The 14689-nt window shown below is 42.3% G+C and overlaps 1 non-coding gene across 1 annotated transcript; it reads right to left on the bottom strand.

Moving 5' to 3' along the window:
- Positions 1-9685: 9685 nt before the first annotated feature.
- Positions 9686-9823, bottom strand: LOC119932702. Its single transcript, XR_005452443.1, has one exon. It is a non-coding gene; the product is annotated as a small nucleolar RNA SNORA7 (small nucleolar RNA).
- Between the last annotated feature and the right edge of the window lie 4866 nt (positions 9824-14689).

The following is a 14689-nucleotide window of genomic DNA, read 5'->3' on the forward strand; positions in this document are numbered from 1 at the left end:
AGGTATCTCTTAGGCAAACTGTTACTGGAATCAATGCTGAGCCCTTTTTCATTCATTCATTCAATCGTATTTATTGAGCACTTACTGTGTGTAGAGCACTGTACTAAGCGCTTGGGAAGTACAAGTTGGCAACATATAGAGATGGTCCCTACCCAACAGCGGCTCACAGTCTAGAGAAGCAGCGTGGCTCAGTGGAAAGAGCATGGGCTTTGGAGTCAGAGGTCATGGGTTCAAATCCCGGCTCTGCCAATTGTCAGCTGTGTGACTTTGGGCAAGTCACTTAACTTCTCTGAGCCTGTTACCTCATCTGTAAAATGGGGATTAAGACTGTGAGCCCCCCGTGGGACAACCTGCTCACCTTGTAACCTCCCTAGCACTTAACAGTGCTTTGCACGTAGTAAGCACTTTATAAATGCCATTATTATTTGCACATAGTAAGCACTTAATAAATGCCATAAAAAAGTCACATCGCTTCTCTGGGCTTCAGTTCCTTCATCTGTAAAATGGGGATTAAGACTGTGAGCCCCTGTGGGACAGGAATTGTATCCCACCTGATTACCTGGGATCTACCCCAATACTTAGAGCCATGCTTTTGTGTTATATCACCCCCAAGCACTTTGTACAGTGCTCAAAGTGCTTAGTAAGTACTAGTGAATGAACAAACTTAAAGTGAATGAACAACTTAACAAATCCCATTATTATTATTATCTTCATAAAGTATCATTTGGCACATATTCTCCATTCCTCAAAACCCTTAATATTTTCCCCATGTCAATAAATCAATCCTATTGAGAGTTTACTGTGTGCAGAGTGTATACTAAGAGCTTGGGAGATTTTAATTTTGTTCCATGCCCCCAGTAAGTTCACAGTCTAGAGGGGAGACAGGCATTAATATAAATTAATAAATTGCAGCTATGTACATAAGTACTGTGGAGCTGAGGGAGGGGTGAATTAAAAGGTACAAATCCAAAAGCAAGGGTGCTGAAGAAAGGAGTGGGAGAGGAGGAAATGAGGGCTTTGGGAAGGTCTCTTGGAGGAGATATGCTTTTAATAAGCTGTTGAAAGAGGGGACAGTGATCATCTAGTGGGTATAAAGAGGGAGAGTGTTCCAGACCAGAGTGTAGGTGAGGGGTTGGCAGAGAGATAGACGAGAGTAGGTTGGCATTAGAGTGAAGTGTGTGAGCTAAGTTGTAATAGGATATCAGGGAAGTTGAGGGGGCAAGGTGATTGAATGCTTTAAAACCAATGTTAAGGAGTTTCTTTTCAATGCACAGATGGATGGGTAACCACTGAAAGTTCTTGAGGAGTAGGGAAACACGGACTGAACAGTTCTGTCAAAATAATCTGGGTAGCAGAGTGAAATATGGACTGAAGTGAGGAAGGATAGGAGGCAGGGAGGTCAGCAAAGAGGTGGATGCAGTAATCAAGGCGGGATAGGATAAGTAGTTGGATTAATGTAGTAGCAGTTTGCAAGGAGAGGAAAGGGCAGATTTTAGCCTTTTTGTGAAGGTTGAACCGACAGGATTTGGTGATAGATTGAATGTATGAGTTGAATGAGAGAGATGAGTTGAGGATAACCCCAAGATTATGGGTTTGTGAGACGGGAAGGATGGTGGAAAAGTCAGGGGAGGATGGGGTTTGGGTGGGAATATGAGTTCTTTTTTGGACATGTTAACTTTGAGATGTCGGCCAGACGTCCAAGTAGAGATTTCCGGAAAGCAGGATGAAATATGAGATTGTAGAAAAGGAGATGAGGTATGGAGATGTAGGTTTGGAAATCACCAGCAAAGAGATGGTAGTTGAAGCCATGGGAGCTCAGCATTTTGCGAAAATTCATAATTGGCTTCAAGGCTCTCCACCAACTCACTCCATCTTATGCGTCTGCTCTCTTCACCCACTTCTCCTATGATGATTCTTTCCATTCCCCCAGAGCTAACCTTCTAGCTTTATCTGACCCTCACTTCTTCTCCTCTTCCTCCCCTCTGCTGCTTCTCCTCATTTTCCTCTTCCCTCCTCCTCCTCCTTTTCTTATTCCCTCTTTTCTTCTCTGCTGCTTCTCCTCCTCATTTTTCCCTTCCCTCCTCCTCCCCTCTGCTGCTTCTCCTTCTCTTCCTCCTCATTTTCCTCTTCCCTCCTCCTCCCCTCTGCTGCTTCTTCTCTTCCTCCTCATTTTCCTCTTCCCTCCTCCTCCTCCTTTGTCCTGCTCTTCTCCTGGAATGGAATACCCTCCCTGTACACATTCGACAGACTACAACTGTCCCAACATTCAAAACCTTCCTAAAAGCCCACTTCCTCCTACAAGCCTTCCCCAATTAATCCCCATTGTCCTAAGTCATACAACCACATCAGTCAACTCTATCTTGTACAAAGTTGTTCTTAGTACAGTGCTCTGCACACAGTAAGCACTCAGTAAATATGATTGAATGAATGAATACCCAACCTCAGCACTTATACACTCATTTTAGTAGGGATAATAATAATGATGATGGTATTTAAGTGCTCACTGTGTCAAGCACTGTTCTAAGCACTGGAGTAGATACAAGGTAATCAGGTTGTCCCACATGGGGTCACAGTCTTAATTCCCATTTTACAGATGAGGTAACTGAGGCACAGAGAAGTTAAGTGACTTGCCCATGGTCACGGAGTTGAGAAGTAGCAGAGCTGGGGTTAGTACTCAGGACATCTGACTCTGTAGCCCGTGTTCTTGCCCCCAAGCCATGCTGCTAGTATTAATAGTATTTAAAAGTAATAGTAAGTAAAGAGTAAAAAGAAAGGTAAATGTCACTTTGGATAAAATATTAATGTGCTTTCTATGAAATAGAGAGAGATGATCCCTTATTAAAAATGGGAATCAATCAATGAATGGTATTTACTAAGCACTTACTGTGTGCACAGCACTGTACTAAGCACTAGAATTTGGTCAACAGGATCCCTGCCAACAAGGACCTTACAGACTAGCAGACTAAATGCTTCTGAAGAGTTTTCAATCCCAGTAGTAGTAATAGCATTTAAAAATACTTACTGAGAGCAGAGGCCTGAATAAACAGTTGGGAATTAGATATTTTCTCTGTCCCTCAGGTAGTTTACAAACTAACAATCTTTCTCAGTTGTAAATTGAATTATTTATTTTGATTACTCTGTTGGTAAACTACTTAGTGTGCATCTTTCCCATTATAATGTATGCTCCCTGTGGGCAAGGAGTGACACTTGATAGTTTTTTACTTCCCAAGTGCTTAGTATAGTGCATTTCATTGCTATCACTACTACTACCAATGCCACTTTCCTGTTTGTGTGACCTTGGACAAGTCACTTAACCTCTCTGGGCTTCATTTTCCTCTTCTGTAAAAGGGGGATTCGATACCTGTTCTTCCCCCTGAGACTGTGGGTTCCATGTAGCCCAGGGTCTGTGGCTGACATCATTATCTTGTATATCTCCCAGAATTTAGTACAGAAATTGGCACATAGTAAGCACTTAATAAATGTCACAGTTCTTTTTTTGTGGCATATTTAAGTGCTTACTCTGTGCAAGGCACTGTTCTAAGCACTGGGGAGATACAAGCTGATCAGGTTGGACACAGTCCATATCCCACCTGGTGCTCACAGTGTTAATCCCTATTTTACAGATGAGGTGACTTTGACCCAGAGAGATTGCCCAGGGTCATACAGAAAGACAAGTGGCAGAGCAGGGATAAGAATCTAAGTCTTCCTGATTTCCCAGACCCTTGCTCTATCCATCAGGCCATGCTGCTTCCCAGAAGCAGTTAATATTATTATTATTACCATTATTATTATTACAGTTATTATCTTTATTACTATACTACCACTGAATAAGGAATCAAGTTATCAGTTTTCATATTTAATCAAAACACATGCAGTATTTATCTCCATGCATTTGAGTCAGTGGCATTCTGTTACACATGAGTTAACTTTCAATAATTTCTGCTATGGTTTCTAACCTAATTTGTCAGTGAAAGCGTGCCTATTTCTATATTCATCAGCACTGTAGGTTCTATTGTGCCTTCAGAAAACTGTCATCTTAAATTATTCCAGTTAAGACAATAGTACCGTTTTCTATCCTATATATTTTGAATTGATTTTACTTTTGTATTCCCTTCCAGAATTGGTATTTAGATCATTCTTCTCTACCATTTCCCTGTGAAAAGGTTTCTGTCTTTCTATCTTTTTTAAAAAATAAGTTAGAGGAATACTTGATTTATTTTTATTGGCATTGCTGTTCTTTGCTTTCATTTACCTGTTGTTTTCGCTTCAGAGGTTCCCTCTGAAATCAGCAGATGCTTAGCCTTCTCAAGAGAAGCACTGAGATATTTTGGCTTAACTTGCACAAGCTCAGTCGCTACAATGGAAAATTGTATGATTGATTATCACTCTCCCATATATTCCGCTAATCAGACATGAATCTTAAGAGCAGAATCTTTTAATTGGTACATATTGAGATGTGACACCAGATGGGCTCACAATTTCCTTTCAATCTTACAAAGAAAGAAAATAGATTTTTCCAGGTAAATGAAAAGTCAATTAGTTCGGTTATGCCTTAGGAAATTGCAGATACTCATTTCTCTGGTTTGGAAGATTAAAGGGCAAATAAAAGGAGATGAAAATGTTCACTCAAAATTACTTCCACAAATGTTCATACTTTAACCAAATTTAATTCAGTTTGCAAAGGTTAAAAAACTCTTCTTTTTAACTCAACTCATTCCACCTGTTCACTGTCTTCTATACTATGAGTAACCAACTATTAATTAGTGTTACTATTCACCTGGCATTAGATTAGAGGAAAGGGCCAGAAGGGTTTTGTTTGATGGATATAAAAAAGAGATAATATCGGAAAGATTTGTTAATGGAGAGGGTAATCCCTTCTTCACCAAATGTCTAAAAATATACTATAAGTGTCTACCATCAGACTAGAAGCTTCTTGAGCTTCTAGAAGGTTCTCTTGTCAGCTATGTGACTTTGGGCATGTCACTTCACTTCTCTGTGCCTCAGTTCCCTCATCTGTAAAATGGGGATTAAGACTGTGAGCCCCCCGTGGGACAACCTGATCACTTTGTAACCTCCCCAGCTCTTAGAACAGTGCTTTGCACATAGTAAGTGCTTAATAAATGCCATTAAATAAACTTGGCACTTAATAATTTCATTCAATCATATTTATTGAGCGCGTACTGTGTAATACCACTAGTACTGCCTCTACTACTAGTACTACCACAATTAATGATAATTCTTATAACTATGGTATTTGTTAAGCACTTACTATGTGCTAAGCACTGGGTAGATAAAAGTTAATCAGGTTGGACACAGTCCTTGTCCCACATGGGGCTCAGTCTTAATCTCTACTTTAAAGATGAGGTAACTGAGGCCCAGAGAAGTAGTAGTAATTATTATGGCTTTTGTTAGGCGCTTACTATGTGCCAAGCACTGTTCTAAGCACTAGGGTAGGTATAAGGTAATCAGGTTGCCCCATGTGGGGCTCACAGGCTTCATCCCCATTTTACAGATGAGGTAACTGAACCACAGAGAAGTTAAGTGACTTGTCCAAGGACACACAGCAGACTGGCGGAGCCGGGATTTGAACCCACATCCTTCGACTCCCAAGCCCGGGCTCTTTCCACTAAGCCACGCTGCTTCTCAAATGAAGTGACTTGCCCAAGTTCATACATCAGATAGGTGGCAGAGCCGAGGATTAGAACCCAGATCCTTCGGACTCCCAGGACTGTTTTCTGTTCGCTAAGTGACACTGCTTCTCTATTATTAGTGTTGTTACTCCAGCTACTACTACTATGTGGAAAGCGCCCGGGCTTGGGAGTCAGAGGTCATGGGTTCAAATCCTGGATCTACCAATTAATAATAATAATAATGATGGCATTTGTTAAGCACTTACTATGTGCAAAGCACTGCTGTGTGACCGTGGGCAAGTCACTTAGCTTCTCTGTGCCTCATCTGTAAAATGGGGATGAAGACTGTGAGCCCCACGTGGGACAACCTAATTCCCTTGTATCCACCCCAGCGCTTAGAACAGCTCCTGGCACATAGTAAGCGTTGAACAAATACCAACATTATTATTATTATTACTACTTCTTATTCTTCTACTTCTACCTCCATCACCACCCGAGGCTCTGTAAGAAGCTTACAATCTCTTGGAAATCCAACAAACCCAAATTTCAAATGTAGAAATGTGTGATGCCCAATCATCAGAAGCACGGGCACATCATGACTTTCTTAAGAACCAACGGCAAACACAGGGATCATAGTTGACCTCTGTTGTACACGGGATTTGGGTGACTCTTCTGAGCTGGAAACATAAAGGAGATTTGGGTTGTAAAGCCAAAACCATGATATTGTAAAACTGGATTAGGGTGTAAATTTAGAAACTTTGTGAATGTCACTGATGGTACCTCAGAAAGTCTTACATCAAGGACTCCCTTTGGATAATTTAGAGTGATACATGAAAGTCCTAAGGGTTACTGGAGTGATTGATATGTTTAGAATCAGATGCTTAGTTGAATCTCTATTCTGACATAAAAAAAGTTACAATAATGTTTTCTTGCTTGGTATTTGACGCTTTCCAAGTATTATTCTCCCAACAAAGTTCCAAATTGACCTCATAATTTACTTACAGTTTTCTTAAATCATTTTCTCAGGACCTTATAGTTCATGCTGCAAAAAAAAAATGCTCAAAGAAGGTATTTGAGATGAAGAAATTTTGAAACCTGAAAGTCTGAACAGCAGAGCAAGAGGGCATGACATTTTTCTGAGGGGAAAAAAAAATTCCATATAAGAATGAGATACTCAAGCCCCAGAACAGCATAAATTCCCCAGAACTGCCTATCAACCAGCCAATGCAAGCTTGAAGGTCACTATTACTGGCCAGTTGGCCATATTTCAACTCCATTTGAGTGCTGATCAGTGACTTGAAACTGACCCACACTGATTGATAGCCATGTGATGTCCTGATGAATATTAATTGGAAGTGACAGAAACATGCCCATACCAGCTCTGGGTCTAGTGTGTGACTTTCTTGTCCCTGTCCCATCTCCTTGACATGGAACTCCCTTCCCCCTCAGATCTGCTAAATCCTACATCCTCAAGGCCACCTAGAGAAAACTCTCCTCCAGGGCTATTCCCTGATTAATCCTTATCTTTCTGGATCTGCCATCCCATCAGCTAGCATTCATGTGCATATCTTTGTGGTTTTCTAATGAGGTAGGGCCAAGAAGTCTCTGGGCCTCAGTTACCTCATCTGTGAAATGGGGATTAAGACTGTGAGCCCGTGGGACAACCTGATCACCTTGTAACCTCCCCAGAGTTTAGAACAGGGCTTTGCAATAGTAAGCGCTTAATAAATGCCATTAAAAAAAAGTCAGTAGATAACAGCTAGAAGATACAGTGCTTGGTGAAGGGAGGTCACATGGGATTCCAATGATGTGAAAATGAGAGATGGAAGGGAAGTAATGATGTGAAAATGGAAATTAAAGGTCAAGGAACAGGTAAATTCTTCCAGCCTTTTCTTGTGAGTCCAATGAATTGAGAGATGATGAGGATTCCTTGGGAGAACGCTACAGAAAATGGAACATTGTTCCCGGGGAGCCAGATCTTAATGGTGACAGTGCACTTATGTACACATTTAAGTTATATATTACGTTATTTATTGACATTCTGGAGAAAATATATCATACAGTCGCTCTGAAGTAGAAACGACCCATCAACATTTGATAATAATAATGTCTGTCTCCCCTTCTAGACAGTAAAGTTGCATGGGCAGGGAATGTGCCTGCAAATTCTGTCGTATTCTACGCTCCCAAGTGCTCTGCTCATAGTAAGCACTCAATAAATACCAATGATTCATTGATTAATCATTGTTTGACAAGAGGTGAAGTGATCTGGACAGTAATCCTTCCTTCAGCCATCCCCCTCCTCTAATTCCAGTTCCTCTAAATCCTGAAATGAATTGTCTACAGCTGCTGCCTCCATTTCCTCTCCTTCAACTACCATTTTAACTTGCTTCAATCTAGTTTCTGTCCCTTCACTCACTTAACTCTTTCTCCAAGGTCACTGATGACTTTCTTCTCCCATTCTAATCTTCCTCAACTTCTAGGCACATTTGACCCCTGTGAATCACACACTCCTCCTGGGCACAACATCCTACCATAAGTTTTCTAACACCGATCACTTCTGGTTCTTTAACCTCTCTGGCCAGTTTTTCTCAGTCTCGTTTTCTGCCTCTTTCTCTGCCTCCCACCCTCTATGCCAGGCACTGTTCCAAGCACTGGGGTAAATACAAGCTAATCAGGTTGGACACAGTCCATGTCCCACATGAGGCTTGCAATCTTAATCCCATTTTACAGATGAGGTAACAGGCACAGAGAAGTGAAGTGACTTGTCCCAGGTCACACAGCAGACAGGTGGCAGAGCAGGATTTTGAACCCAGGTCCTTCTGACTCACAGGCACTTTAACATATGCCACTTTTTCACATCTTCCATACTGCCTCCGTTCTCTCCTTTCTCCAGTCTACACTTTAATTATTATTATCATTATTATTGTTATTATTATTAGTAGGATACTTAAGTGCTTACTATACAAGTTAATCAGGGTGGACACTATCCCTCCCACATGAGGCTCTCAGTCTAAGTAGGAATGAGGAAAGACATTGAGTCTCCTATTTACAGGTGGGGAAACTGAGGCCCTGAGAAATTCAATGACTTGCCCTGGGTCGCACAGCAGGCAATTGGCAGAGCCGGGGTCAGAACCCAGGTCCTCTTACTCCCCAGCCTGGTCTCTGCCAATTAGGCCACACCTCCTCTATTGCCTGCCAAAAACATCATTCTGCACCAGTCTCCCTATCCTTAAAAACCTTCAATCATTATTCATTCTTTGCCGCATTAGACAGAAAACCCTGATAACTGGTTTTAAGGAAATCAGTCAGTCCTCTCCTTCCTGTCAACTCTCTTCCCCTACTATTCCCTGGCTAGCTCATTACAGTCGAGTTAACTTACTGATCCTTGTTCTTGTCCTTTTCATCATCATCATCTTGCTCCCTCTCTGCCCCCTGACTGGAATCCCTCACCCCTTCACATTTAACTGACCACTGGCCACAGCTCTCCACACTTTGAAAACCCTTCTGAAGTCATATTTTCACTACAAGACTTCTTTGATTGGTTTCTAATCACCCCAATTCCCATGTCAGCTCTTTCACACCACCTAAGCGTCTATTCAAAGCCTCTTGCAATACTCCATATGTACTGAAGTACTCTGTTTCTTCATATTAAGTACTTCATATCTGAAGTACCTTCCTCCTAAACATAACATACTTTAGTGTCCATCTCTCCTGCTAAATTGTAAGCTCCTTGAGGGCAAGCATTTTGTTTCTTAGTTCTAGTAAATTCTACCAAGGGCCTCACAGAGTGATCTGAATGTATTCAGTGCTCATTATGTTATACTGATTGGTTCTTGTTTTGTCTTATGCCGTCGAGCTGTTTCCGACCCAAAGCGACACCACGGACACATCTCTCCCAGAACTCCCCACTCTCCAACTCCATCTGGCAGTGTATCCGTACAGTTTTCTTGGTAAAAATCCAGAAGTGTTACCATGGCCTCCTTCCGCGCACTAAACTTGAGTCTCCATCCTCAACTCTCTCCCATGCCGCTGCTGCCCAGTGTGGGTGAGTTTTGACTTGTAGCAGATTACCTTCCACTCGCTAGCCACTGCCCAAGCTAGGAATGGAATGGGTAGGCCTCGGTTTGACTATCCCTCCAATAGCCAAGACTGGTAGAGAACTGAAAACCCTCCAGGTGCGACCCTGAGAGGGGAATTGATGGACTGTGTTCATGTAAAAATAGACAAAGACAAATCAGACTATAAAGATGTGATGCCCAATTTCATTATTATTGCTATGTTATTTATTAAACAAAAAATATGTATCAAATACTGTTCTAAGCTCTTTGGAAGATACAAGTAAAGCAGGCTGCTCACAGTCCCCTTCCCACATGGGTCTTAAAGTCTAAGTAGGAGGAAGGACAGGTATTTATTCCACATTTTACAGTTGAGGAAACAGGCATGGAGAAGTTGTGACTCTTCCAAAATCACACAGCAAGCAATTGACAGAGACAGGATTAGAACTTAGGTCCTCTGACTCTGAGGCCCATGCTCTTTCACTAGATCCCCCGATTCTGTTTGTGTTGTGTCTTTGAATTGCTTATCCTGCATATCTCAAAATGAAACCACGTATTCATCTAGTGCTTAGTACAGCTCCGCACACATTAGGCATTCAATACATTCCACAAATTGGTCTATGCTTTTTTCTTTTCCTTTGGTCTGTAAATAATTTTGTGCCTATAGCTCCTGCTAGACTTCAAGCTCCCTAAGGGCAAGGATCATGTTTTCTAAAGTTATCTAATTCCCCCAAGCAGCGTGGCTCAGTGGAAAGAGCCCGGGCTTTGGAGTCAGAGGTCATGGGTTCAAATCCCGGCTCCGCCACTTGTCACCTGTGTGACTTTGGGCAAGTCACTTCACTTCTCTGTGACTGTTACCTCAGCTGTAAAATGGGGATGAAGACTGTGAGTCCCACGTGGGACACCCTGATCACCTTGTAACCTTCCCAGCGCTTAGAACAGTGCTTTGGCCATAGTAAGTGCTTAATAAATGCCATTATTATTATTATTATTTAATACAGTACTTCTGCATATTATAAGGAGTCAGTGAATGCTACTGATTGATTGAAAATGATTCAAAACCACCGAAAGATGAAGCTGTTTGTTCTTGATGGAATGGGGGGAATATTAGGCCACATTTAACTGGGGTCTGAGGGTGGGAGAAGGGGTCAGAGGTTCACAAGAAGAGAACAGGATGGATTGAGGTGAGGTGCCCAGTGGGATAGGAGGTTTGGAAAGTCTGTGAGAGAGAAAGGGGATTGACTAGCATGGAGGGAGGATGGAACTGGTGTGTATGTTATATTGCACTCTCCCAAGTGCTTAGTACAGTGCTTTGCACACAGTAATGAGCTCCCAATAAATAGGATTGAATGAATGAATGGGGTAACAGGTCAGGTTTGGGGAGATGTATTGCCACAGAGGCAAGGGATAGAATTGGCAGGAAGAGAGATGGTGGTTTTAAATCACCTGGAGTGGAGAGATGGACAGTTTTAAACTAAACCACCCGGAGTGGAGAGGTGGACAGTTTTAAACCAAACCACCTGGAGTGGAGAGATGGACAGTTTTAAACTGTCCTAGGCAGCCACCTTCTGCTGGGGATGTTGGGTTAGGGAAGACCGTTTTTCTGCCAGGAACATGGCCATTCAATAGTCAGGAAGTCCTCTCCTTGACCTTTGCCCTCCTAGGCTTCGAGGTCTTTCTGTTGCCTTAGTCTCCTTTTCCTTCTCCTCCAATTTTTTTTCTCCTATTCCTTTTTCTCCTTCTCCTCCATTTTCAGCATCAACAGTAACACAATATCTTCTGGTGCATAGTAAGCGCATAACAAATACCATGATTATTATTATCACATTAAACAGAAGCACCATCATCATGAATATCATCGTTATTATCATCATTTTCACAATCCTCACTATCAGTATTATCACCCCACCACGATTATCATTATCCCAGGCATCCTCACCTTAATCATCACCGTCCCTGTCATCATTACCACTGTCCTCAACTTCAGCATCACCAGCAGTTCTGGCCTCTAACTCAATTAGTATTTAGGGTGAGTCTTCCTCTCTCTTCTATTGGGTCTTTAATTATTTCCCCTGAATTCCACCCCCACAGCCCCATATCCACTCCCTAAGAACCTATCTACTCTTATTTTCAGCTCCTGTACATGGTCAATCAGTCAATCACTGGAATTTTGGGAGCACTTACCATTTGCAAAGCATTGTACTAGTCTCTTGGGAGAACACAGTAGGGTGATAGTCACGATCTGTGCCATCTTAAGAGTTTACACTACTCCTCCCCAGCCTAGCCCTAACCTTTATGTTCATTCAATCGCATTTCCATTCATTCAATTGTGTTTATTTGAGCACTTACTGTGTGCAGAGAACTACACTAAGTGCTTGGAAAGTACAATTCAACAACAAATAGAGATAATCCCTACCCAACAACAGGCTCACAGTCTAGGAGTGGGGAGACAGACAACAAGATAAAACTACACAAAGCACGTAAACAGACATCAAATTCCATATCTATTGCTCTAGAAAGGAATGTCCATTCCAAGTTCTTGGTACCATTCAGTGGAGTCCAGGCAGCACATCTTTTTCCACTGAAAGCAAGATGTCCCCATAAACGTGACACCACAATCTCAAGGATAACCGTTAATCTTGGACTCACTAATCCTGTCTCCAGGATATGGCTACCCTGCATTCTCCTCCACTTCATTGTCAAGCCACTTAATCAGGTCCTAGTATTTTACCTCCTGTACTACTGCATTGCTCTGCCTGTCGTCTTGTCCATTTACAGCCTGTTTTTCCTTCAGAATAATTTTTTAAAAATAAATAAACCCCCTGACAAAAACAAATGACAATCAGCTGGTTTGCAGTGTCCCTTAAATGGCGGGTTTTAATTCCTCACTCTTTAATTGACAAGAAATGTGTTTCTGAGACAGACTCATTTTAAAATAGAAAGTGCTTTTAAACATACAAAATCTTTCCCTGTAGGAGTCTCCCGAGGAATTGTAGGACACTGTGACATCTCCCTGGTAACCAAGGGACCTACTGATGCAAAGGGTTCTAGCTCTACAATTCTCACTGGGGTGTTAATGTCATGTTAAATTCCATCACCCACAATGGAGATTTAGCAAAAAAAACAAAACACCAGACAGACAAATGGTTCTCACTGTGTGTGCTTAACATCTCTGTATTAAAATTTCCTTTTTAAACAGTCGGTGTCCTCCCCCTTTGAGTCTCACAGACTTCTCGCTGCCTGTTTCCGTGACTCTTCCACTGGCCAGCTCCCTCCCAGAGAGCAGTCTTGCTCAAATGACCCAGAAGCATTTGCTACAATGCCAGTTCTGTCTGCTTCTGCCTCTTCTGTCTGTCTCTCCTGTCTACTGACTCTGTTGTATTGAACTCTCCCAAGTCTTTAGTTGAGTGCTCAGTACGTTCGATTGATTAGGACTGTAGACATCCTGGCAGTGTGGGCTAATGGATAGAACATGGGCCCAGAAGTCAGAAAGACAGGGGTTCTAATCCCAGCTCCGTCACTTGATGGCTGTGTGACCTTGGGCAAGTTACTTCACTTCTCTGGCCCTCAGTTACCTACCTCATCTGTCTAATGTGGATAAAGACTGCGAGCCCCATGTTGGGCAGGGATTGTGTTCAACCTGACTGGCATATAGTAAGCACTTAAATACCACAATTATTATTAGTATTACCTAGATCGAGTGATTGATCTATTAACCTGACAGGAAAGCCTCCACTGACCTAGAGCCGCCTCAAAGGTAACTTTAGATCCGTGGACTTACAACTGGGACAGCTACACTGGGGAGTTTCTCATAACCGAGGGGATCCTGCCATCAGATGGATGCTCACGATGCAGAGGCCGAGAGCCATCGCCATTTTATAGCAGTTTGACCTCAGCGGGTGATCCCACCTCAACCCTGTCACAGGGTCTTCTCTGGAGTCTCTGTCTATTTCCATATTAATCTTTTCAATCATTTTTTTCAGGACTTATCCACTAGCGATGCCTCAGCTGCCCCATTGTCTGTTTTCTTGTCCCTTGCTTCCTCAGCTGGGATGTAGCCTAGTCAGTTGAGCTCATTCAATAGGCCTTGAACGATAAGTTTTACATGATTTAGGGAAGAATCCAGTGCAGCCTATAGAAGAGCCTCAAAGGAGAGAACCATCACCTCAAACTTAAGTCCAAAACAGAACTCCTTTTCTTTCCACCCAAACCCCTTTTCTCCGACATTCCAGTCATTGTCGACATCACCACTGTCCTTCCTGTCTCACAAGCCTGTAGCCTTGGCGTTAAACTAGACTCGTCCCTCTCATTCAGCTTTCACAGAATCTATCACAGAATCCTGTCAGTTCAACCTTCACAACATTGCTAAAATCCACCCTTTCCTCTCCATCCAAACTGCTGCTATGTTAATCCAAACACTTACCCTATCCCTTCTTGATTACTATATCACTCGCCCCACCTTCAAAACCTTATTGAAGGCACATCTCCTCCAAGAGGCCTTCCCTGACTAAACCCTAATTTCCTCTTCTCCCACTCTTTTCTGCAACACCTTGGTACTTAGATTCACCATTTATTCACCCCTCCCTCAGCCCCACAGAGCCTATGTAATAATAATAATAATGGTGGCATTTACTAAGCGTTTACTAAGTGCAAAGCACTGTTCTAAGCACTGGGGAGGTTACAAGGTAATCAGGTTTCCTCAAGAGGGGCTCACATTCTTAATTTCCATTTTACAGATGAGGTAACTGAAGCCCAGAGAAGTGAACTGATTTGCCCAAAGGCACACAGCTGACAAGGGGCTGAGCCAGGATTTGAACCCATGACCTCTGACTCCAAAGCCCGGGCTCTTTCCACTGAGCCACGCTGCTATGTACATAGCCAAGCGCTTGGTACAGTGCTCTGCACACAGTAAGCACTCAATAAATGCGATTGAATGAATATCAATAATTTATGTATTAATATTAATATCTCCCTCCCCCTCTATATTGTAAGTTTGTTGTGGGC

This window comes from Tachyglossus aculeatus, chromosome 9 (genome assembly GCF_015852505.1).
Source record: "Tachyglossus aculeatus isolate mTacAcu1 chromosome 9, mTacAcu1.pri, whole genome shotgun sequence".
NCBI classification, from domain to species: domain Eukaryota; kingdom Metazoa; phylum Chordata; class Mammalia; order Monotremata; family Tachyglossidae; genus Tachyglossus; species Tachyglossus aculeatus.